Source organism: Canis lupus, chromosome 16 (genome assembly GCF_048164855.1).
Source record: "Canis lupus baileyi chromosome 16, mCanLup2.hap1, whole genome shotgun sequence".
Lineage (NCBI taxonomy): Eukaryota > Metazoa > Chordata > Mammalia > Carnivora > Canidae > Canis > Canis lupus.
The window spans coordinates 30,279,665-30,305,710 of NC_132853.1; the positions used below are offsets into that span (position 1 = coordinate 30,279,665).

The 26,046-nt window shown below is 40.3% G+C and overlaps 1 protein-coding gene and 2 long non-coding RNA genes across 5 annotated transcripts in view; 1 reads left to right on the forward strand and 2 right to left on the reverse strand.

The window, feature by feature from the left end:
• LOC140606480 (uncharacterized) overlaps positions 1 to 3,132 on the reverse strand; it is a 50,812-nt gene extending 47,680 nt beyond the window's left edge. Inside the window, exon 1 of one of the 2 annotated variants that reach the window (XR_012008810.1) lies at positions 2,653 to 3,132. This is a non-coding gene — a long non-coding RNA (uncharacterized lncRNA). The remainder of the gene's footprint in view (positions 1 to 2,652) is intronic. The other variant, XR_012008811.1, reaches the window with a different exon arrangement.
• A 914-nt stretch (positions 3,133 to 4,046) lies between these two features.
• On the forward strand, positions 4,047 to 8,737 carry LOC140606478 (uncharacterized). 2 transcript variants are annotated; one of them, XR_012008807.1, is made up of 2 exons: positions 4,047 to 4,153; positions 8,290 to 8,737. It is a non-coding gene; the product is annotated as an uncharacterized lncRNA (long non-coding RNA). The 2 variants fall into 2 exon arrangements; XR_012008808.1 differs by lacking the exon at positions 4,047 to 4,153 and adding an exon at positions 5,178 to 5,365.
• A 5,826-nt stretch (positions 8,738 to 14,563) lies between these two features.
• The window catches only part of LOC140606472 (phosphatidylcholine transfer protein-like), a 51,789-nt gene continuing 40,306 nt past the window's right edge, over positions 14,564 to 26,046 (reverse strand). Inside the window, exons 9-10 of the transcript XR_012008795.1 lie at positions 16,611 to 16,717; positions 14,564 to 15,779 (exon numbers count right to left, since the gene is read on the reverse strand). The gene's annotated coding sequence lies outside the window, so the exon portion shown is untranslated. The remainder of the gene's footprint in view (positions 15,780 to 16,610; positions 16,718 to 26,046) is intronic.

Sequence of the window (26,046 nt, forward strand, 5' to 3'; positions counted from 1 at the left end):
TATTATTACCAGAAATCTTAGAACATTTAACAGGTTTGTATGTATCGTGAATACCCAAGAGGCTGTGTATCAGTCAAATTTGGCTGCAGATAACAAAATCATTCTTTTGTCATTTTAATTAGCAAGGGATTTGAAACAAGTAGTTGGGAGCTTACAGAACTGCTGGAAGGCTAGCAAGGCAAGCTCCATGCTGGGCTTGCAGGAATCACTTTCAGAACCACAGCAGAGAACTGGCTTGCTAAGGGAGCCTAACCACAAAGAGGAAGCCAGGCATTCAGGAAGTTGTCATAGGAACCATACCATGCCAATTAAATGGATGCCTCCCTGCCCACTTCCCTCAGTTCCAGATTCACATCTTGTACAAAGGCACTTTTACTTGGAGCCTAAGTCACATCTGGAACTCTAGTGCAAAGGGGGTTGGAAAATATAGTGTAAACTAGATTCTGTGGGAACAGGTGCTGAGTGAGGCAGGCCTGGTGCACAGCATCTCCTGAAGTTACATAAGGCCACAAAGCCGTTTTCGTAAGAAGCATCTTGAGAGACAGTGTTCCAGGGAACATGCTTTTGGAAAGGCTGACCCAGTTCTGCCTTCTCATTGATGAGGAAGGAAACTGATGCCCAGAGAAGCTGGCTGCTTGGCTGACATTGCAAATGAATTAGCAGCAGAGCAGGGATGGGGCCAGGTCTCCCTGTTCCCAGTTGCCTAGCTTTGCTGCTTGCACCACTCTGCAGCCCTTCTCTCCATCCCAGAAAGTTCCTGCCAAAAACGGGCCTTTTGGAAAATGGTCCTTTGGGATGAAAAGCAAAGAAAAGGCTCTGAAGGAAGCTTGAACTGAATGCCTGAATTATGCAACAATAGAGCAAACTAATTAGCTCTCCTGAACCTCCAATTAAGTACAAGGATAATTACACCCTGGAGTTAAGAAAGCATCTAAGATGAGAGTATTACAAGAACTGTCAGTAACTGAGTTGCTTTTTAAATCTGGTGTTTCATCCTTGCTTCTCCTGGATAGAAGGCAGAGAAGAAAGTCGTTCAGTCTCAACACTCTTCGGACAGCCTTTTGTACATTTAAATGCACTCCTCTCCTGTTTTGGCTGAAGAGCAGAAGACTGCTGCCCCTACAAACTGGGCTGGAAGAGAAGGCACACATCCCACAAGAAGGTTTTTCTGTTAAGAACACATCTGCCTTTGTACCTTCAGTTTTGACCTCAAACTTTTAGGCGCTCCTTCCCAAAGTCTGACTTTTCTCCTGCACGGCATTTCCACTGCCCCCTCAACAGCTGCCAGCCCTGAGCAGGCTCATCCATTCCTATGCATGTTTAAATCCTTTTCCAGAAACATTTCATCACTGGCAACCTCTGTCTACATGCTACCCTTCCCCTGCCCCGAATACTGATGTTCTTGGTCTTTCTCTGCTCAGTACTTGCAAATATTTTGCCGGGCTTTATTTATTCTGATTTAATAATATCATGTGCTATCCTATAGTGCAATTGTGGCCTTCCTGAGATACCTTAGTATATTAAAATATGAAAGCTATTCTTTCACTGGAGGAGTGGAAACCCTTGTTCAGATTCAAATCATGATGTTATTTTTCTCATCAGAGTTCGGAATCTCATCAGCCAACTTTCTTTTTTTTTCAAGATGACAGGTGCAATTTTATGTGTAAGCTGAAAATGATAAATTACTGATCAAACAGACAAAAAGAAAAGTAAAAACACACACACACACACACACATAACACTGACTAGCCAGAAAATCAAACCCAAATCTACATGTTTCTAGTCCACCAACAAAAATTGCACTGCAGGTAACAACTGTCAGAGGCAAACAGAAAAGGAAAGATGTAACATGGAAGTGGTCAGTCATTCAGGCTCCACAGCTGGGCTTTCCACCCAATGGCTCTCAACCCAACATCCTCTGCACCACATCAAAGAATCCCTGGGAGCTTTGAAAACCCCTGATGCCCAGGCTGAGGACCATGTCAGTTAAATCAGGACCTCTGGGGATGGGACCTAGACATCAGTATTATTAAAGCTTTCCAGAAGTATCCAATGTCCAGGGCAAGTTGCTGATCACAAATTATCACATAACAGTTCAAGTGATGTCAATACTTGCACCTAATCCAACACGTTACATCTATTTGGTATTATAAACACACAGACAGTAGGAGACATGCCTGAAGTATTTTACAAGTATAAGACACTTTACAAAATAAAAAGTAATTTCACATCTCATTTCATCTGCTCATTTACCCCATGACTCACGACCCTGTTTTGTAGAAAAAGCTGAAGCTCAGAAAAGCTGAGTGCTCTGTCTGATACGATACAATCAAGACATGGAAAACTAAATGCCAAATATGCATTCGGGCCTCTGTAACAACCGTACCCCAAAACGTAGAGAGTTCTTCTGTAGTCTTGCAGAGGTTGTGTGTGTGTGTTAAATTATCAGCCAAAATATATAGATGGGGCATCTGAAACTCAGAGGTGGTGTAAGATTTGCTCCAGGTCACACAGTTTAGACTTGAATTCTGACATCTCCTATGCTGAACTGACTTAGCAGGAAAAATATAAGCATATAATACTTTCCCTCACTTACTGGCCATTAAAGCCCCTTTCCCCACCCCTTGATCATATCGTGGGCAAATCTCAGACCCGTATGTCCACTTAGGTTCACAAAGCCTGGTTCAGTCTGATGCAGTGAAACTTCAAGTAAATTTGGCCCTGCCTTTCTCCTCCATTCCCTCCAGTATAGCTCTTTCCAATGGCTCTAGGTTCCTTAGTGGGGAGTTGGGCTGTGGTCTGCTCCTTCATTCTGGGGATACATCCTCCTCTTCCTGTGTCTCTTCTACTCCAATATACAGGGACTGGGGAGAAAGATTCAGGGAAGGTGGTAAGGAGTCTTTTACTTGACTGGGGCCATGTGCTGCCCACTGTGGGCAGTTATGCCCATTGTGAAGTAAGAGTCCACACGCTGGTTTCATTACAGTGCATTTGTGCATGCTTTAAGAGGCTCTGACCTGCGGTGTGACCCTTTCCCACTGCCTACTTCAGCCCCTACACTTGGCATAAATCACCACAGTTCTTACACTGGGTTCCCCCGCCCAGCTGCCAACCCTTTTAAATATCGTTTGGGGTTGAATTGTGTGCCCCCCCACCCCAAAGTCCTAAGCCCTGATCCAGAATGTAACCTTATTTGGAAATAAAGTATTTGCAAATGTAATCAAGTCACAAGGAAGTCATTAGAGTGGGTCCTAATCCAATGACTGGTGACCTTAGAAGGGGAATTTGGAAACAGACACTAAGAGAGACCACCATATGAAGACACAGAAGGAAGATGGCCATGTGAAGATGAGAATCCGAGCTGGGAGACATGCTGCTACAAGCTAAAGAACATGTTGGGCTACCAAAAGCTGGGACGGGCAAGGAAGGATCCTTCCCTAGAAATTTCACGGGGAGCATAGCTGCCTTTCTGACATCTCGATTTTGGATGGTTAGCCTCCAGAAGTATGACACAATAAATTTCTATTGTTTTAGGCCATCTAGTTTGTGGTAAATTGTTACAGCAGCTCTAGGACTCTAACACAGACTCTGTACTAGCAAAATGGTCCAAGTCCAGCTACCAGTTCCTTTCTTCCATAGGAAACTCCTACCTGTCTGTCTCCCTAATGAGTTGTATAAAAAATCTAATACACCAATTGTATAATACACTAATTTTCTGTGACTGCCTACTATCACAGCCTGCTCCAAAAGGTCTCCTGCCTTCAAAATTTCCAAGTGAGAAATAAAAAAAGAGTGCATACTCACTTCTATCCTCAAATTTCCTGGCATAAAAATCAGTCTCCATGAAGAACGACCCCATTGTGCTTAGATAGCATCAGAGGGGTCCTATAAGATCTGCTTTTTAACAAACATCTACCTAGTGTCACTTAAGTCCTATGCTATATCCTGTCCAGCAAAATCAGTGTTTGCCCTCTATATGCCAAACAGATGGCTAATGCTATGCTTAGATCATCTTTGTTTTTCTTGCCATTTTAATCTCTGCAGAGGGTTGGTAACCTTCATCTTCATGAGACATTCAACTTTTTAAGATGGGGGAGTGGAAGGAAATGAAATAAGTCTCCCAGAGTCACTGTTTCTGGAAGATCTGCTCTAGGTATGGGCTTGTTTATGCATCTACAACTGCCAACCCTTTACACTCACCTACATCTGTCTTTCTTGGCATCTGTCCATGTGCCACAGGAGGCCTTGTGAAGCTATCCTTGGACTCATTCCCCTCTTGAGCAGAGAGAGCACCTTCCACCTACTCCACATCCAGTGACCCCATTGACACTGTTATCTCTGTGCTTACCAAGCCACAAAAAGCTCCTCAGACTATGAGACCAGACACACTGGGTTCAAATTCCACCTCTGCTGTGTGTGGCCAACTGTGTGACCTCTGGCCAGTTGCCTCTCCTTTCTGAAGCTCAGTTTCCTCCTCTTTCACATTGCGATGATCCCACCTTATGGGGTTATAGTAGGGCCACCATGACTGTAAAGCACCTCGTACAAGGTAGGGAATCAATTATGGTATTTCTCTTCTTCCTTCCTCACCACCATCCTGGTACCCTATGAGTGCAGCAGAGAGATAAGAACTAGGTCGGCAATTTTAAGTGATGCTCTGTGAAGAGACAAGGCTTGTGGACAAACACAGGGAGAGGTGGAATAAAACGTGGTCTCTGAGATTGTGTGAACATGTGTTAGAAAAGGTGGTGTCATATATTTTTTAAAGCCCATTTTCATGTTTTCAAAGAAATTTCATAAACAAAAGCAGAAATATTGTAGGCACAAAATTTTAGGATTTAATAAGAAGAAATGCATTGTTTTCACAGTTTGTAAAGAGTAGATTTAAATTTTATTTATTTATTTATTTATTTATTTATTTATTTATTTATTTATTTATTTATTTTACTACCACCTTACTATACCAGCTTGCCATGTTACCTCAGTCCCAGAACCTGTGAGGTTGTATTAGGCTACAAGGTAATGCCACTGTCTTTATAGCACAAAGAGAAATCTTCACCTTCCCCTGGCAGCCAGGTGTTAAATCATCACTAGATGGCAGTAACATCTAACACTTAATTCTCTATGACCTCATCAAACCATTTCACCTTTGTTTTTTCCTCTTCCTTTTCTATAACTAGCGCTCATAATCTCAGCAGGAAATAAAAGCAGCCTTAAGCTTGGCTCATCCTTATTTTGCAATGATTTAAGAAAACCAGAGAATTTGTCAAAGAAGGGAATGGTCATTCCGCAAGTTACAGGCAACAGGATTCTCACTGGACTCTGAGAGCTCACATTTAACCCTGCCCTCCACATGGATGAAAAGGTAAGTATCTAATACTCTGTGTACTTGACTAGAGTCATCAACTTGGACAAATTTTTCTTTTTCTTAAACAAGAAAAAAAAAAGGACACTAAAAAATGTATGTACTTGTGAGAAGGTAGCCCGCTTTCCTGAGGTAAACACCATCTTGTTCTCTAAGCAAGCATCTTGTTCAATTGTTTTGCACTTTCTCTCCCAGATGCCTCTCTCTCTCACTTCCAAATTCAATTGTACACCCAAAGTGAGATTTTTTTCCCAAGGAAGCATTAGAGAGGAATGAAAGACAATGTAGAAATACTGATCATGGGCTGGCAGTAATAGGAAATCAAGTATTACTTTCAGTACAACAGGAATCTGGAGCAGCAGATGTCAGGATGAACCCCAGAGGGAATTTAATGGGGCCTTGAGTTAGTCTGAGAATTTTCACAGCATTCCTAGCTCCAACACTTTGACTTCCTTCAGGGAATTGGCATAAAGACAAAATCCAGATCTGCCTATCTCTACAATCAGGGACCAAATGACATTGAGAATGTCTAACAGCTCGTAAATGTTGACACCAAAAGCTTCCCTCTCTACCATGAAGTAACTCCCAGTATAGATTATTGCAGCTTGAAACTTGGACCTTAGGAACTTGTACTGATGCTTTATAGGACTGTCAGGTGAGCTGGGAATGGAGCAGGAGCTAGCCTGACACATGCACACTGAGATGAGACAAGGGATAGCTCCAGAGCTACTGGAGGTCCCATCATGCCCAAGTGTCCATGGGGCTATACTTGCCTCCATCGTCATTTTCAAAATGGCTGTACCAGCAAGTTGCATCTAGTCAGCAAAGGCCAGAAGTAGACTGGTGGATACTGACAGGTCTAAATGTCAGTGGGCACACTCTCTGGGGTCTTATTCAAAGCAAGAGAACCAGATCTAAATAATGGGGTCACTAGAGCTAGGGTCTCCAGAATCTGGACTAGTGAACTACACAACTAAACTGACTGGACTAAGGAAAGGGCATCAAAACTGTAGTTCTAGTATGTGGACTGAGTGAATGAATATAGAGAAATAAGTTAGTGAAGGGGGCTATACTCCAGACTTACCTGATTCCTTGTGGCCATTAATATTGCCAGTAGATCTCAGATGTAATTAGTAAAGAGCAGTGTGGGAGGCCCTCAGTCACCTGGAGTCATTGAATCTTCAGTCTGAGCATAACATAATACCAGCCTGGGAGGGGGGGCATGCTGTATCATCCATTTCCATCAGGAATAGCTCACGGAGCTGAGCTTGAGGTTGGGGAGCATCAGCAGAACCAGCTGTGACCAGCTGGATCAACATGTCCACAACGGCTACCATACAGGAGCTAACTTGATAACTGCCAGAATTGGAATCCACTAAAAAATAGCAATTCTGACCACAACGAATTAAAATATGACAGTGAAGTGCAGAAATGGAAGGAAGGGGAGACTGGAAACCATCCTTTTGTCTTGAAGCAAAAATCCAAGGCTACCGGTGACTTCTCTCATGAGCTCATTTATATTTTTACTTTCAAATTTTGCTTCCTCAGTGAATAAAAAATATCTGGTGATTAGAAGGCAACCAGAAAAAAAGCAGTATTTATGCAGAAAGCCTTAGCTCCATATTGTAAAAATTTCCCAGTCTCTATGTTTTAGTCACATAGTGGGGAGGGGCATTTTAAAGGACAGTTTTGTTGCTTGTTCCTTTTACAAAATTTAACATTGGGCATAATTCGTCACATTAATGTAAAGACAACATTTTCTATCTGAGATAATACTGAAAATCAATGTTAAAATTTATGATGAAAACGGAATAAATATTTGTAGTACTAGGGTAAAATATCCAGTGGGGTATCATAGCTATTTATGGGAAGGAAAATTAAATTATCCCTCTCTGTCCAACTCTGCAACTGACTTTTAAACTTTGGTAATTTAACATTATATTTCACAAACACTATGGTATCTTATCCATTAGGACGTGAAATCCAGGAGAGCAGGGAATTTCAACTGTTTTATTTACTACTGTCTTTCTAGTGCATAGAGTAAGTAGTAAATATTGTGAATCAACAAATTATTTCAGGGACTATGAGAAAAACTACTATGGAAACATTACATTCGCTTATCCACAGCCTTATCCCCATTTCGGTGTTTCAACAAGGGCTCAGCTGTTCCCAGGACTTCATCTGCACCTTCCTCTTCCTTCCAACCTATCATGTTGGGTTTACCAACAACCAAAGAAGTGCTCTCTGATTGTGCTCATTCCACATGGCTCTCCTCTGACTCTAAAGAATCCAGTGGAAAAGTCAAAAGATGAGAGTGAGGCCACAATATTCCTGGGAATACTTCAGAATGCACAGGACTAGGGGCTGTGAACGGTCACAGAGCACATTTCCCCTTCCAGCTTCTGCTCTTGATCACAAACAGCAGAATGAAAGGATATGCTGTTTCCCTTTAGGACCTGAGTTGTTACCTCAGTGATTTTCACTCTCTTTCTAAAAAACCTGCTAGCATAGCCATGCTCATGGTTAATACCCTCAGGAAATATTTCCATTGACAAGGGGTGCCATTGTGCTACTTCCCATAAAAGGGTAATCATGCCCGTGGCTTCTTTGGGACTTGGATCCTTACAAGTTTTTCAGTCACCTTTGTCCAAGAAGAAAGGGCACAGTCAAGGTGTAGAGTCTGCCAAACTCAGTCAAATATCCTGAAATGTGTTCCAACATTTGGAATTTGACAAGATTCCCAAGGACATCTGGCTTTGGTCCCCCTTCTCCCTTAATTACTGAGCCCAAACAGAAAATGTAATCCATCTACTTCAGAGTCATTTTCCCAAAACTCATCCAAATTTTCCTTAGTAAGCCTATTAGATGTCTTTGTCTTCGTGGGCCTAACACCTTCCTTCTCACGTTTTATTTCTTGGAACTAGGAAGCAGACAGAGCCAAGGGCAACAGGGCTCCATTTCAAACACAAGACACAATCTATAAAATCAGGTGCTGGCGGTGGAGGGTCAAGAGTCTCACTCCCAGAATTACAGCTGTGACACCTCTGAGGGGGAACTAAGGGAGTCTCTAGGACAAATGTACCCTTGCAAGGACAGAGAACACAACTAAGGATAGATTCTCTCCAACCCATATTCAGTAGCACCCGGGGCCAACGCCTTACCACAGTTCACGGTGACAAACGCAGAAGCAGAGATTTCTCCAACTCCTGCTGTTGGTGGTGGTCATATGGTGAACACTGGACTTGGAACACAAGAAAGCCTGCAAGATCCACCTAAGACCTTTTCATATGGCCCTGAATCTCAAAGTAAGACAAAAATGTGTCCAAGTCCTAACTCCTAATAAACCACTTACTAGTTTTGTGTCCTTGGGCAGGTTCCCTAATATCTCTGAACTCGTGTTTTCCTGCTGTAAATAAAGATTATAAAACCTTTCTTGCATTTTTATTATAACACTTAGGTAAATTTATAAAGCTTAGCACAGTGCCTGGCATTGGAAAGTACTCAGGACAGCTATTTGTTTTGTTATTTTTCATTTTTATAATACTTATATTGAGATAGAATTCACATACCGCACAATTTATGCATTGAAAGTATACACTTCAATAACTTTTCATATATTCACAAAGTTACACGACCATCACCAAAGTCAACGTTAGAACGTTTTATCACCACAAAAGTAAACTCCATTCCATTAGAAGTCATTCACAGTTCCCCTAAACCTAGGCAACCGCTCATCTCTTCTTTTCCCTATGGATTTTCCTGTTCTGGACATTTCATACAAATGGAATGATATAATACATTATCCTTTGTGACTGACTTCTGTTACTTAACATAATGTTTTCCAGGTTCGTCCATGCTGTAGCACCTATAGTTCACTTCACTTTATTGTTGAATATATGCCATGATGCCACTGTGTGGATCTCTTCATCTCTTTTTATTGTTTAATATTATTATTCCATTGTGTCGATATACCATATTTTAATTATTCATTCATCACTTATCAAAAATGTGGATTGTTTCCTTTATTTGGTTATTATGAATAATGCTGCTATCAACATTCATGTACAAGATATGTGTGAACCTTCATACCTCTTGGTATGTGAACCTCTTGTGAACCTTCATACCTTCATACCTCTCCCTCTTGGGGAGATCTTATGGTAATGTTAACTCCATGTTTAACCTTTTGAGGAACTACAGATGTTCCCAAAGTGGATGCACCATTTTATTTTATTTTATTTTATTTTATTTTATTTTATTTTATTATTTATTTTATTTTATTTTACTTTATTTTTTTATTTCTTTATTTTTTCCTGTTTCTCCAAAGATGTGAACCTTCAGGCCACATGCTTCTTTTTTTTTTTTTAATTTATTTTTTATTGGTGTTCAACTTACCAACATACAGAATAACCCCCAGTGCCCGTCACCCATTCACTCCCACCCCCCGTCCTCCTCCCCTTCTACCACCACTAGTTCGTTTCCCAGAGGATGCACCATTTTAAAGTCCCTTGACAGGATATGAAGATCGGATTTCTTTCCATCCTACCAATACTTGTAATCCTCTTTTTCATTATAGCCATTCTAGTGGTCATCAGGTGGTACTTCACTGTGGTTTCGATTTGCATTTTCCCAATGGCTAATGATGTTCAGCTTCTTTTATGTGCTAATTGGATATTTGTATATCTTTCTGGGTAAATGTCTATTCAGATCAATTTCTATTTTTAATTGGTTTTTATGTATTTTTATTAGTGAGTTGGAGATATTCTTTATATTTTTTAGATATAATCTCCTATCATATATATGACTTGCAAACACTCCTTCCCATTCTATGGGTTATCTTTTCACTTTCTTGATGGTGTCCTTTGAAGCAGAAAATGTATTGTTTTGATGAAGTCTAGTTTATCTATTTTTCCTTTTTTTGCTTATGCTTCTGATGTCAAATGCAACGTTATGAAGATTTTCCCTATATTGTCTTCTAAGCATTGTATAGTTTTAGCTCCTACATTTAAGTCTTGGATCTATTTTGAAATAATTTTTATATATGTTGTGACACTGGAGTAGTCCAACTTCATTCTTTTGTATGTGGATAGCCAGTTGTTCCAGCACCATTTGTTGATAAGGTCATACCTCCCCCATTGAATTTTTTGGTACTACTTATGGAAAATAAGTTGATCATAAATGAGTTTTATTTCTGATTCTTGATACTAATCCACTGATCTACATGTTAATCTCATGCCAGTACCACACTGTCTTGGATCAATGTTGATTTGTAGTAAGTTTTGAAATCAGAAACTATGAATCTTCCAACCTTTTCCTTCTGTTTCAAGATTGTTTTTCCATAAATAAGATCACATCACCTGCAAATAAAGACAGTTTTATGTCTTCCTTTCCAAACTGGATGCCCTCTATTTCTTTTTCTTACCTAACTGCCCTGACCAGAACCTCCAGTACATTTTCTCAATAGAGGCAGCAAGAGCAGACAAACTTGTCTTAGGCTGGATCTTAGAGGAAAAGCTTTTAGCCCTTCATCATTAAGAATGATGTTCACTATGGGTTGTTCATGGATGCTCTCTTTCAGGTTGAGGAAGTCTCCTATTCTAGTTTGTTGAATGTTTTTATCATAAAGGTTGTTATTGTTATTGCACAAAAATGCAGCTGTTCTCTCCTTTCCCTTTTTTCCTCTCTTCTTTCCCTCTTTTGATTTCTTTCCAGAGCCTGGTAGGACACCAGGATGACATCAGGGAAGCGGAAACCATAGGCTGCTGTGCATCCATTCCCCGAAGTGCTCTATGAGCAAGCATCTGCCACCTCCTCCCTCCTGTCTGCACTCGTGACCTAGATAGGTGCCCTTGTTGTTCTGGCACAAGTTGCTTCCCTTCCACTTTGGCCTGCTTTGCTGGCCCACTGCATTCTGATTCTAGGTGACTGGCTTCCTGTCACTCTTCTTCAGGGTTCAGATCCCTGTCTACCTCGTTACAGGTGTCCTAGACTACTTTGGCAGCCAATGGTATTTGGAAAGCTAAAGGCTGTTTTCCAGGCAGTAGAATTTCGCTTTTATTCCATACCAGTTTGATTCCATGAATATATCATGAGAACTTTTTAATGCCAAGTATTGAGCTCGTTTGATCCTATTATTAATAATAACTCCATCATGTTGTTTTTACTTTGGTCCCATTTTACAGAACAGAAAGCTGAGGCTCCATGTGGCCGGCCAATTTGTCTGAGGTTACATACATAGTAAGTGGCAGAGCCAGAATTTGATGACATTTCTGTCTGGGTGGAGCAAAAGAGAGGAACATGCATCTAGTTGTAATGGCTAAGACAAAACTCAGGGCATTAGTTGCCATATTGGAATAGCTAGGAACTAGGAAAGTGGTACACCTCATTCCAAATACAAGGCTTCTGTTGCTCCTGTGTGCCAACTTGTCCAGACTTATCTTGCAAAAACATATGCCCACCCATCCAAGACACGCTGAACCACATCATGCTATCTCTACTGCTGTACCTTCCATATGCTGTTATCTCTGCCTCAAAAACACTCTCTTCTACTCAACTGCCAACTTTTAGATGCCTGACTAATTTCTATTCATACTTCAAGACCCAATACAAGAATCACTTTCCCTGGGAATTCCTTCTGATCCACACCAGACTGTGTTTTGTTATATCCCATACATACCTTTGCTATAGACTCACCACTTTTGCTCTCTCCCCCTCAACAAATTACCAGTAAACCATGAGCACCTTCAAGGTGGGGCCATGGTTAGTTCTCTTCTGTCTCCCAGTAGAGTTCCTGGCCCTAAGTTTTTTCAAATAACTAACTGAATCTTAAGGATGAGCCCCTATAAACAGATGCCATCTCTGGTAGAAGGTTTAAAGCATCTCTCGGTAAACCAACCCAAATAAATGAATATTTGGGACTTTTTGTTCTCTTCTATTATGGAGAATCTGATTCTTAAAACAAGGGTTCAGGCCTATGAAATTTGAACCTAAAACAGTAAAACCACCTTCCCACTTTGCAAAATGCAACTCACAGTCACCAGATCACCAAGAGGAAGACCTCAGAAAAGAGGATAATAGAGGAGGATATAAAGGTTCTCACTTTAAGAACAGAACAAGATCACTCTCGTGTTCTTAGGCACTTCTCAATACCTAGGGATCCACTGTCAGAGCCAGAGAATACTTTCAGATTAAATGGTACAAGCCGTCCATTTCTTCAGCTTCTAAACAAAATGAGAATTTTATTTCTGACTCAAGTCATCTCAGGGAAAAGATGCCAGCTACAAGGTGTTTAGGGGGGCTCTCTGTGGCAACTCTGAGAGCAAAGCTTTAATGTGCCACCTTTTACTTTCTCCTCTAAGAGAAAACTGTGAGGTCAGGCCCAAGATGACAATGCCAAACAGCTCCCAAAAGGCTCTTGATATTATTCCTTGCCAAATTCCCCTCAAGCCCTGGCACATCTTGGGCTAAAGGCACACATGTTATTTTCATTTAGGCATGAATGCTGAAGCATGGGGTATTTTTTTTTTTCTGGGCTTTCTGTTAACTGTCTACAAAATGTGGTTTTAAGATATATTACCCCTGGTCATTTATCTAACAGACCATACTGCGATCTGTAAGCTCCATCCCTCTTGCAGCTTTCACATTCTATTAAAATGGGATCTTTTACCAGGAAATTTACTTAGACAGGGGAGTTCATTTGAGGTTGAAACTGTAAAGTGGCCAATTATCTCTCCGCCATTGGGTGCATACGATCTTTACCCCAAGCTTTGGAAATAAAGACAACATTTAGCAAACGTTCTGCTCCAAAGCTAATGTTTTGGAAAGAATAACAGCATGTTGGGAATAAATTACATGGTCTTTAGTGCATTTTAGTGTTATTGCCTGTTAACACACAGTGTGGTGTGCCAACTCATGAGAGAACTCCAGTCTTCTAAGGAATCGATTTCTGAATTGTTGAGTTTATGGTGTCCGAGTGATATCGTTGAACAGACTGGGAGTGCAGGAGACCATGTCTGTGCAATCTGACCTAGGGGAAGCTATGAATCATAGGTTGTCCTTCCGTCTGATAATATCCAGACCATCAGCACACTCTGGGTAATGACATTTGAGGCTTTTCATCCAGGACTATCCAGTTTCCTACTTCATGGGTTATACTGATCCTAGGACCAGGTAATCTAATATACCTAATATAAGTAACAATTTAACTTTACTCAAAGTCATACTAGGTAGAAGGTCTTTGCCAGCCTCTGTGGAAGAACAGCAGGATGCTTAACTAGATCTTTGATTCCATTTATATGTAATGTTCTGGATAGGCAAACTCAGAGAGGCAAAAAGTACACTCCTGGTTTCCCAGAGCTGGGAGGAAGGGGCCTTGGGGAAAGCTGGCTTAAAGGATGTGGGGTTTCTTTCTAGAGGTACTGAAAAAATTAATTGTGCAAGGGTTGCCCAAATCTGGGAATATACTAAAAACCTGTGAACTGTACACTTTAAATGGGCAAATTGTATGGTATTTGAATGATACCTTTAAAGCTGTTACAATAAAACAAACAAACAAACAACACTTGCCCTCACAAAAAGAAGAAAGACATTAATACCAGTTAGGAAACTAAAGACAGGTGCCACAGAATGCTAACGAAGATCCAAAACTGCTTACTTTCTTCCACCTTTGGAGGATTTTCCTTTTCCAGGGACCATCACAATCTCTCTTGGTGCATGTTTAGGTTCAGGGGGTAGGAGAGAAGGCCTTAGAGGAGAAGAGAGCTTCTGATAAATGAACAGAAATGAAACCCATGAGAGCACAGCAAAAGATGTCCTGGCCACAGAAATATCAGTCTTGGGCCTCTCAGTGGAGTCCCTGTGCAACTCACTACCCCCTCACAGCTGATCACAAGCAAGGTATTTTATTTAAAGGGGAAAAGAGAGAAGGGTGATTTTATGTCAGGCTGAGAGGTAGCTCCTGTTACTTGAGGCCTCTCCATTCTAAAGACAACTTCTAGAAGAGCACTATCCCCAACCCCATTTAGCTTCCCATGTTCCTGGGGCAAAGGGCTCTGGCATCAGGGCTGTGCACAAAGTAGATCAACCAGAACTAGTCCTGTAGTGACTTGTAAGCTAAAATATTGCTCCATGAACAGATGAACAAACCTATTTTCCAGGCCATGCAAGCGATCATGGAAGAAGAAGACAGAAGAAGAAAGTATATTTCATGCTACATGATTTACCTTTTATTGGAGTAAGCTTACTGTATTGAAAAAGAGCCATCACCACCCTCACCTTCACTGAAGTGGCTGGCCCCTCTCTGCCACCATTTTTTCTTTGTTTGTTTATTCCCCTGATTTTCAATATTTACTAAAAAGCAAATCGGTCAGGTATATTTAACATACATAATTCCAAGCATTTTTAAAGGTGATCCTTTTTAAACTTTTAAATTAACTGAAATATTCTAAATGACAAACTGCTTTCATAGGTCACATTAAACTGCCAAGCAACATGGCATGTGAGTACTTTAAAGAAACGTTCATCAAGAGATTTTTCTACAGGAGTGTGGACGTGCATTCCACGTTTGGGTTCCTCACTAACCAGGGACCGCTGCTTCCTCACTCTGACAATAAAGACCTGTCACCATTTCTTGCTGTTCTTGGTCTCTACCTTTCTTGTAGCTGGAACAAAGACTGGGCTGAGGGTGGAGTTCAAGAGATGGTGCACCACGGGCAGAGAACTCATTCTTTCCTCTCCTCTGGGAAGGGCCTGCAACTGGGTAATGGTCCTGTCAGTTCCGTACTGGAGTTCTTCAAAGCTTGTGGGGCAAACTCAGCTGCGTGGTGTGTTGCCACCCTTGCTCTTCGGATCCCCATTTCCCTGGAAGAACCAAGGAGAGAGAGCTCTCTTTTCCAGTGCAGGCCACCAGCCTCCTTCCATGACAACACAAGCATTGGCTTTGGGAAGTTGCCAACTTTCTCATGTGGGACTTGAACCCTTGGCCTCCCACCCCAAAGTAATGATGCTACCAGCCGAGTGACACAGGCCTATTTCCTGAGTCAATGGACTGAACAGGTCCAAAGGTATGCAAGGCATTTCTCTCCCCCTGGCCTCACCCAGCCTTGGCATGGCTGCTGGCATCGCCAGAGCTGTCCTCCCCCGTGAGCAGTTGCTGGGCCACCGCCAAGCTTCCACAGAGCTGTTTGTCAGCTCATTAGTGCATTTCTTTGCTTTCAGATTTCCTAACTTGAAAATAACTAGAATAAAAACTCACTTTAATGAATGGTTTTGAGCCTTTTTCCCTTCTCCCCTCTTCTCCTACCTAACAGCTGTTTTACTTTTAATGGGACCCATAACTCCATGGCAGGGCAAACAACTTAACATTTCCCTTGATTTTCAGGCCTTCATCCTCTAGAAAAGTTGCGAATCTGCTCACACTCTAGAATGGAGATAAAAATATCAGGATATCAATGAAAAGAAGACAGGAAAATAGGCTTTTGTCCTGCACCCACTGAGTTAGCTTCTGATAACTGTTTTTAAGAAATATGGGACAACATGGAGAAACACTCTCTTCTACCATTACAGTCACATAAAAATGGACGATATATGTGGAAAGACTAACAAGGAATAGAAAGACATAAAGCAGAATATCAATATTCTTCTGTTGTTGTTTTATTATTGTTTAGATAATGTGTATTTATTATTTATTTGTTTAATTTATTTTTAAGCAGTCTCCTTGGCCAGCATGGAGCCCAAGCAGGGCTTGAACTCACAACCCTGAGTTTAAGACCTGAGCTGAGATCAAGAGTTGAACATTTAACCAATTGTGCCACCCTTGTGCCCCATGTCTTTTATTTTTAATGAAGGGGAAAGGAAAGCAGCATAACAAGTAATACAGACACACGAAGTAACCTTGCTCCTTTAGTCTGGTGTATTAATAACTGGATATAAAACTAATCCTCAATCTGCCATTTCTCTTCTTTCAATCCCTTTCTCCCTTGCCAGGCATAACTCTGTTTTCAATCACTCTGGTAGTAGTTACTGCTCCCAGATTCAGTGGCTACCTATTCCTCTCATCCAAAGAAGTGATAACTCCCATGGCTGCAAAGGACACATGACTGACTCTCTTCCAGAAGAGGTGTCTGAGAGCTCTTACTAACCAAAGGTCCATCTCATATCTCAGTGACAGAGGTGTGGATCCCAAAAGCCTTGGCAAGGCATCTACATCTCATTCCCAGTTTACTCCTAATAATGTGGAGTGAGAACTTACTGACACAGGTAACTGGCTTGGGCGTCTGAAACTGCAGGCCAGGTAAGATCGCACCTCATTATCTCCATTGTTTGCCTCGTGGTCTGTCTGCAATTTTCCTAAACCACCTTTAAAACATGGAGGTAAGAGTTGTTAATTGCAACTTTGGTTGAATGGAGTCCATTGGCAATGTTGTCAGTCTGACCTATTTTTTTTTTAAAGACTTTATTTATTTATTTGTGAGAGACAGACAGAGAGAGAGAGAGAGAGAGAGGCAGAGGGAGAAGTAGGCTCCATCCAGGGAGCCTGACATGGGACTCGATCCTGGTCTCCAGGATCAGGCCCTGGGCTGAAGGCAGCACTAAACCGCTGAGCCACCCGGCTGCCCCTATTTTTTTTTTTTTTTTTTTTTTTTGAGTGCTCATCTCATACTTTCTCGTGAAAATCCTGGGCAGGGGCAGAATCCAACCCACTATTCCTATGTTGTACATTTATGTGTAGCTATTATAACAAGCTATAGAGACAAATGCCTAGGCTCAAATCTTAGTGCTATCATTTTTTAATCTGGACTAATGATTTAACATCCTTGAGCATCTTCCTCCTTCTCTGTAACGTGGGGGAAATACTGGTGTCTACTTCATAGGATCGTCATGAGGATGAAATGAAATGGTGCTTGTAAAGTGTTCCCATGGTGCCTACCCCACAGTGAGAACTCAATAAATGTTAGTAGTGATGGCTATTAGTATCATCTTTATTATACTCACCCTCTATTCTTCACTTTATTCACCTCAAAGTGAGCTAGAAGTACCTCAATGTAGCAGCAAGAGCACAGACACTGGAGATCCACAGAAAATAGATCTCTTCCATTCTACTCAATGAGTAATGACCTTTGACAAGTTACTTTGCACATCTGAATCTGCTGCCACATCTGTAAATTCAGATAGTGACACTCACCCCCCCAGGGCTACTGGGAAGATTCAATGTAATAAGATACAGGAAATATTGTGATGCATACTAAGTGCCCAGTAAATAATGGCTGAATCAGGACTTAGGTTTAGGTCACTTACCCTGCTTAGCCCTTTTTAGCTTAGGTTTGCAACTAAAGAAGGCATCCCACTCTCCTCAATGCCGCTTCCAGCAAAGAGCAGGACAGGGAGCCAAAGCATTAGCAAACTTTTGGCAGGCACTGGACAAGGAGTGTGATCACAAGACCACCGTGCAGAACTTTGACAACTGAATGTGCAAATTATGCTATTCAAGCTGGAATATCACCCAAGTGTGTTTTGGAACCACAGTGACCACATCCCAGCTGGACTGGGGAAGTGAAGCTGTCCAGCCAAGGACTTTATTATTTTTATTTAAAAGTGTGAATCATCAGAAAAGCAACCCTCTCCAGCCAGGTGCTGTATTCAGATTCCATATAACATCTACTTCTTTGGCAGCTGGGCAAGAAAAAGTGCCTATGAGAATTGTTCTGGGAAGGTTTCAGAGGTCAACATCTTAATGGTTCAACCGGGGTAACTTTGGAAATATCAGTTAAACTCTCTAGGACTCAGTTTCCTCATGTGTAAAATAAGATAACAGGACTAAATAAGATGTGTGAAAAATGCTTAAAAGGGAGCATCGTACATAGTTTAAGTGACAGACATGTATTTGCTATAATGATAATGATTATTGAACTAAAGCATTTGGGACTTTCCAAAGGCATCACATTCTCACCTCTGCTTCATAAGCTTATATTTTTTTTGTAGAAAAGACTTTGTATATGACAAATGAAATGATAATACGGAGCTGTCTGAATATATGATAAACTGAACAAGATCCCTATTGTCTGGGTGGCTGGGAATAATTCTGTGTTGGAGAAAAGCTTAGAGCTGAGCCTTGCAGAAAATTTATGGATCAAAGTCATGGACAGGAGGGAAAGAGCATTATATGAAGGGCAAATAGCTTCATAAAAACTGTCCAGCTTTCCCTGATGTCTTCAAAGAACTCTGGCAGCTTGGATGTAACTCCTCCCACAAAAAGGAAAGATCCATAGTCTTCAGTTTGCTTAAACTTGATTTCACCCACTTCATGCATCAGCCCTTGCTTTCAATCTCCTGACTTCTCAGCTACTAACTGCCATAGCCTAGCTACTGTTGTAACCTGGTGTTGACTGTTAGGGCAAAACATGGTTTGGTCATTAAGTTTTTTACTCCAATTTCCCTCCTGACTATGGTTTCCTCTAGCAGACTCAGGGAATAATTTCTGCAGGTGGCTCCATGTGTCTGGAATCCAAATATTATATCCACAGGAAGCCCCTCTCATAAGCAGATTGTGGGTAAGCTGTCATGCTTGAGGGACAATAAGTAGATCAAACCCACTCCTGCAATCAAGTTAGTAGAAGGTAATAAAAGTTTGTTAGAGTCATACTCAATGAAGGAACTTCCTAGAAGCACAGATCATTCAATATTGCCCCCCTACCCTTCCCTCACCCTCTACAGCCCACTACCCCCTGTTGTGACAGTGGATGTGAAACCAGAGCTCTGGATTTCACAGATGAGTAGATTGTCACATATTCCCAGAGCTCTTCCCTGATAGCTCTCAGGTAAGTTCTACCATTGGTTTGTACAGTGGTTCCAGCACTTAACTACGACTTTGCTTTCCACTTCGGGTAGTGTCATCTCTTTGCTAACTGGAAGGTAAATTTCTAGGTAGCAACAGTTTCATTGTTTTTTGTTTTTATGCTTCTAGAAAGCTAAACTCTGCACTTGGTGTATATGGGGAAACACACACACACACACACACACACACACACACACACACACTACAAGAACAATAAAACCGAAACCAAAAACACTCTGAAGTTCTCTGATTTAAAAAAATAGCATGAACTCAAAAGTGGTAGGTTCTAGCTCTGGCTGCACAGCCTGCTAGCTAAGACATCACGGTATATTACACAGTTTTCTAAACTTCTTTCCACATCTACCAAATAGAGATTATAAGACTAGTCTTGTTTACCCTAAGGAGAATCAGAGTACCAAGAGGTAACAGATATAAAATACCTAAAGAATCTTTTCAAATAAAGGAAAAATAAGACTGAACTCAATCTCAATTTATAAAAAGTTCAGTTTTGTTTGTTTAAGGTAAAAGAAAAAAGAATTTTATGGGAGGAGGAGGGGGAAAACATGAAAAGGATAGCCACTGTTTCGAGGACTAAAAGAGAAGAATTCTACTGTTATTTTTTTCATGTCAGAATTCTATTTTCTTATTTAGAGATAGAAAAGGAAAGAAGGTAGAATATTATTTTGTAGTGTTTTTAACCCAAGATTAAAGGAGAATAGTGATGCAGCATTCAGAGTTGGCTGGGGTTCTGCTCCTTTTGTATCACCTAGATATTTCTTAGACACTGCTGCTCATCAGGTACTGAAGGGAAATATGTTGGAGCAGTTGCCTGATATTGAATTGGCTGAAGTCCATTACTTCTAGCTGACTTCTTAGAAACTATACATTAAATGTGCCAGAGGAAAATGTGCACTCCTTTGTTCTCTCTGATGAAGTGTAAGCTTTGGCTCCTTCTAAGACTGACCTATCAGGTTCTTTGTTTATTCCTTCTCTTCAGACATCTCCTTTAGGACATTTTATTCCCCATTACTGGTGGCAGAACTAAGGTCCAGTGCAATGCTGATGAAAGCTTTGGACAGAGAGAAAAGATTGCAATTTGCTGGCTAACATGAGTGATTTGGAATAATGTGCTGATATCCAAAGTCTGTGAGTCTTGAGTTAACACGATTCTCTAACTGTCATTTGTACTCCTCATAATTAGGATAGGGCATAAGGAGTCTAGTGGCCAGTGCAGAAAAATGAACCACAACCCAGTGAATGCCTGTTTCTCATCAGACTTTTCTAGGCCTTCAAGGTTAAGCCACTTGATTTTTGCAACAATGCCTAAGACACATATTGTTACCTCCTTTTTTTAGGATGAGTAAACTCATGTTAAATAATTTGCTTAAGGGATCCCTAGGTGGCGCAGCGGTTTGGTGCCTGCCTTTGGCCCAGGGCGCGATCCTGGAGACCAGGGATCAAATCCCACGTCGGGCTCCTGGTGCATGGAGCCTGCTTCTCCCTCTGCCTGTGTCTCTGCCTCTCTCTCTCTCTGTGTGACTATCATGAATGAATAAAAATTTAAAAAAATAATAATAATTTGCTTAAAACCACATGGCTGGTAAGTGGTAGGGAGTGCTTCTCAGAGGTGAGGTTAATCCAAATTCCCATAGAAGTGAGATGCATCACCTAAGGAGTAGGAAGGGCATTTTATGTGTGAGATTTGGCAATACCTAGGTGAAAGAGCTTGCACCAGAAGACAAAAGACTTAAATTCCAAAATGTGTTCTAACACTTACTGGCTGTGTAACCTTGAACACTCACTTCACAACTAGGTTTTTAGTTCTTTACCTCATACTAGAACATAGGAAATTCTAATAAATTATAGTTACCATCATCATCTTCATCATCATCAAAAACATTATTCTTACCAATACTAGAATTATCATTATCACTAATATCTACTTACTCTTAGCATTTTAGGAGGATATAAAATAGTAGTTGTAAAAATATCTTGTACAAATAAAACTAGAAACAAGTTAAAAGTGTTAGAATTTATTTTAAATCTGAGGAAACTGAAAAAATATAATTTTCAAATATAGTAAATTAAATGCAAGGTAATTGCTGTGCACTTCACAACTGTCTTGATTCTAGTATTTTTTTTTAAGATTTTTATTTACTTATTCATGAGAGAGAGAGGAGGCAGAGACATAGGCAGAGGGAGAGGCAGGCTCCCTGCGGGCAGCTTGATGTGGGACTCGATCCCAGGACCCAGGATCATGACCCGAGCCAAAGGCAGACACTCAACCACTGAGCCACCCAGGTGCCCCCTGGTTCTAGTCTTAGCCAGAGTCTTAATTCTTAACAATGCTGAAAGATTTAAAATGAAAAAACAAATACATTTCACGAATCTCTCCAGGCCATCATATTTGCATTTATAAAGGTCAGTAATATATCTATTCTTCAGTTCACTGTTAACTTCATGTGGAAGTTTTAACAGGTTCAGTTAAATTTCCTATAGGGCATTTCATTTAAAAAAGGAGGTTTTCTTAAATGTATGATTAGGGAGAAAAACAATAAGGATCCAAGGATACTTTCTATGGCCAGAGGAGATGGGAGGGGAAGAAGACAGCCCATCTCCAACCAAAATTGTCCATATGTTTCTGATACATATCACTCTTGCCAAGCCCCATGTGAAAAAGGCATAGAAGCTAAGACACCCAAAATGCTGATGACCAGTTCCTGCCAATAGAAATCTGTGAATTGTATTAGTTCTATAAATATTTCTGAGTGTTTAGGCATTGATGAACAATTAACAGCTGCTGTTAAACTTGGTGGTTTCTAAGTAGCAACCATGGTGGTGATGCTGATGATAAAAAATCACCATAACCCATCAGCATGATTTTATCACTTTAGGATTACACTATTGTTCAGCACTCATTTTTGTAGACTCCATTATGGCCTAACTCCTATATCAAAGGAAAACTCTGGAAATCAAGAGGAGACTGCCACCATCAAAATTACTATCCCCCTCATAGCTATTTTTCACATGTTCTGATATACTTTGTTTTCTTATAGATGTATATAAATTTCATAGAATTGATAAGTAAATTGGAACTCATGTCATCTCATTTCTATCCTTCTCTACCAGATGACATACAGATAGTATAAATTGTGCCACCAGATAAACTGCTAAGAGAAATCTAAGTATTTCACTTCTCTGTTTAAAAATCTATAGAAGTCTCCTCTTGCTTACAAAGTAAAATAATAGCTCACTGGTTGAGTGTATAATTCAATTCTAATGGAAAATTTCATACTTATTTCCCCTTATTGACACAAGTACTCTAATCTTTCATGGTAACACATCTACCTTATTCTTGCATTTTGAAAGTCTCTCCTGTTTTCTTTGTTCATGCTATTACTTCTTTCTAAAATTCCCTCTCCTATTTACCATCTGCTTGTTTAACTCCTACTTATTCTTATCCTTTCTTAAACTTCTCTGGACAGAATTAGTTCCTCCTTCGTCTGGATCTCCAAAATGCTTTTTAAAAATCTTTAACAGAGCACACAGCACTTTTCGTTAATATGCTTTTGTTTACACATATGTCTGGGAGAGCATTCCAAGCAATAACTATGCCCTCACTCAATGTATAAGGCTTAGCAGGTGCTTAATTAATAAATGTTAAAAGAATAAATACAGTAGGCAACCTCCCTTTCTTTTTGGAAAGTTTGATTATTTCCCTTTAGTCATTAATTAAACAAATACATTTTTAAAAACATCTATTATGTGTTAGTCATTGAGCAACAACCATGACAGAAATCTGCCAAAGCATCACACTGTATCTAAAGCAACAGGAACCAAGTGAGAACCACTTTAAGTAGCTTTTATGCAAACATTTTAACCTGTCATGCTCCCTTCCATGGATGAGGGAACTATAAACGAAGTATTTGGCTCTCAGAGTTATGGCACAATTCTTGGCTCACTTTGATAAATATTGATCTTGTATAAATTACTCAGGAGAGGCAGTCGATGGTTCTCTGAGCAACACACACAACCCCCACTCCCCTTTATGCAAAGACATAAATCATTTATGAATAGAGCCCCACATGCTCTATGAATAAGTCCCTTGGATTCCAAGATGACTGATACTCAAGTATTTTTCTCATTTGAGTGGAGACCTAAATTTAAGCAAGCAGTCAGACTACATGAAGTTACAATGCCCTTTTGTTCACTGTAAGGTGAGAGATGCATAATAGGCTTTCAAGGGTAAACATCATATGTTTTAAAATAAACACCATTAAATGCGACTGCACATTTGTGCCTCTAATAAAGCTGATTGTGAGGGGATAGCTCTTTAGAAATATCTCATGTTACGTTCATTCAATTTTAAGTTTTAGTCACTGGTGGAAAGAGGAGGTTTAGTGCATGTATGTGTGTGGAATTGTAGAGAATTCGTTTTGACTACAGCTGAATCCAAGCCTTTGGTTTCATCTGGAAAGTTGTGAATAGCACAATAAGGGGTCTGTGTGTGGTGAGGAGTCATTAAAGTAAAGAACCAAAGGGCAGCAAACATTGGTTTTCAGGGATTCTTGTGGTAAGATTAATAATGAGAGTGTTTAACCTCGAGGGACTTCATCATTAAAGGGACAGGAGAGAGGATAAAGAGACATACTGACAAATAGCTTCTGGTCTTTGGCAGGAGCTAGAATTTGTCATCAGAGCTCACACAATGGGTCAAAATGCTGAAACATCTCCAGAACAATAAAGAAATGTGACTTATGTCTTTTGGTACCTTTATTTGTGTGACTTTCCCCACCTTGAATGTTTTTCCCCTCCAAATCTAGCTTTTACACATTCTATGCATTGCTGTTAGTTTCTCTCACAATTTAAACTGCAGATAACCTAAGACACAAGAGATCCCATTTTAAGCAATTGATGGACAGAAAATCTTTAATGAGGACTCAGAAACATATATTCAAGAAAGATTATTGCAGAACTGTTTACAGGGGAGAATATGGAAAGTCATCTAAGTAAGTGCCAACAGAAGAAGATTGGTTAAAAAAACTATGAAACATTCCTACAAAAGAATGACATGCAGCAGTTACAAATGCAGGAGGTGAATATAAATGTACTGGATACCAGGTTGCCCAAGTTGTACTGAAGTTAAAAAAAAAAAAAAAAGAAAAGAAAGGAGTATGCATAACAGTGTTTACTGTCTTGGGAATGTAATTAGAGTAAGAAAGGGTGAATTTTTGCTTCTTACTAATCTATATTAGTTGAATTAATTAAAATGTGGGGATCCCTGGGTGGCTCAGCGGTTTAACACCTGCCTTCAACCCAGGGCGTGGTCCTGGAGACCCGAGATTGAGTCCCGCATGGGGCTCCCTGCATGGAGCCTGCTTCTCCCTCTGCCGTGTCTCTGCCTCTCTCTCTCTCTCTCTGTCTCTCATGAATAAATAAATTAAAAAAAAATCTTTAAAATGCATAAGGGTTATTCTTTGGTTTGGTTTTGATAATAACATACTTTTTAAAAAAATTAGTTGTCTTTCAAATCTAAGCTCAAGTATCAACTTATCTAGGAGTTAATTCTACCATTTCTGCAATGCAGTAGGATTTTGTACCAAATTTGTGACATTTGCTGCACACTTTGCAGCATTATGGATAGTATACTTAATTTGATAGCAGAGGTTTAAATCAATTGTGCTACTTTCTAGTGGTAGTGTAATCTTGGGAAATCATATAACTTCTAAGCCTAAATTTTCCTTTCTGCACAGTGAAAAAAACAATAGTATGCCCACAGGAATCTCTAGGAGTTGCAAAATAAGAGGCATTAATATACTATACACTGCATATTTTATTAATATACAACAAGAGACATTGTGTGCTAATTTTGTGCATCTATGTCAACTCCAATAAGAACTGGGACCACTATGTCCATTGGTTCACAAAATACATACACAATGAGAAACTATTGTGTGTCAAACACTGTGCTAAGCTCTAGGAATACAACTAGAAAGACGGTATCTCCTCCCATGAAATGTAGTTAAGAAATCACACAAATAATCAGGCAATCACCAGACAGTGCAACAAATGTTATGATAGGCGATTCAAGAAACTCTTTCTGCAGGAAGTAGTATTGTCGACTGATATCTGGAGGATGACTAAGCTTAGCAGTCAGAAAGGGTGGAGAGGATCTGAAGAGTGTGTCCAGTAGAGAGGGCAGAGAAGTGAGAACATGAGCTATGTTCCACAAGCTGGCACTTAAAGGGTGAAAAGAGAGGAATATATATGAGATGCAGTCTCACACACACCTGACATGCCTCTTTGCCTTCTGGGAGTGCTCCTCACTCTCCAGAATACTCAGTGAGGGCAAACTATTTCTGAATTTAGAATTTAAATATCTTCAAAAGCAAGTAACTCGGCAGCTGCAGGAGGATACAGGATCTGAGACTAAAAAGAACCAGCATAATCTCAGTACTTACCCAGAAACCAGGCAGACTCCTCCAGAAGACATGAATCTAATCAACCTTCTTCAAAGCGACATCACAGGACTGAAGAAATATTCTAAAGTATAGGTAATCTGGGAGATGCAGGGGATGGTAGGGTGAAAGGGATGGGGAAATGAATGTTTATTTATTTGGGGTGGAGATAATCAGGGACTGGTTAGATATATCAATTCAGCATACCCTTGGTGCAATTAAGGGTAAAGTGTCATAGAGAGGGGATGTATAAGCCTCCAAATCCTAGGTGCTTAAAAATTAAGAGCTTCTGACTATACAGAAAGCACTGGCATTAAGACAAATACCTGAAATAAAAAAGTATACTGTATGAAGACAAAGAATCATAGGATTTCAGGGCTCAAACAGGCTTCTGA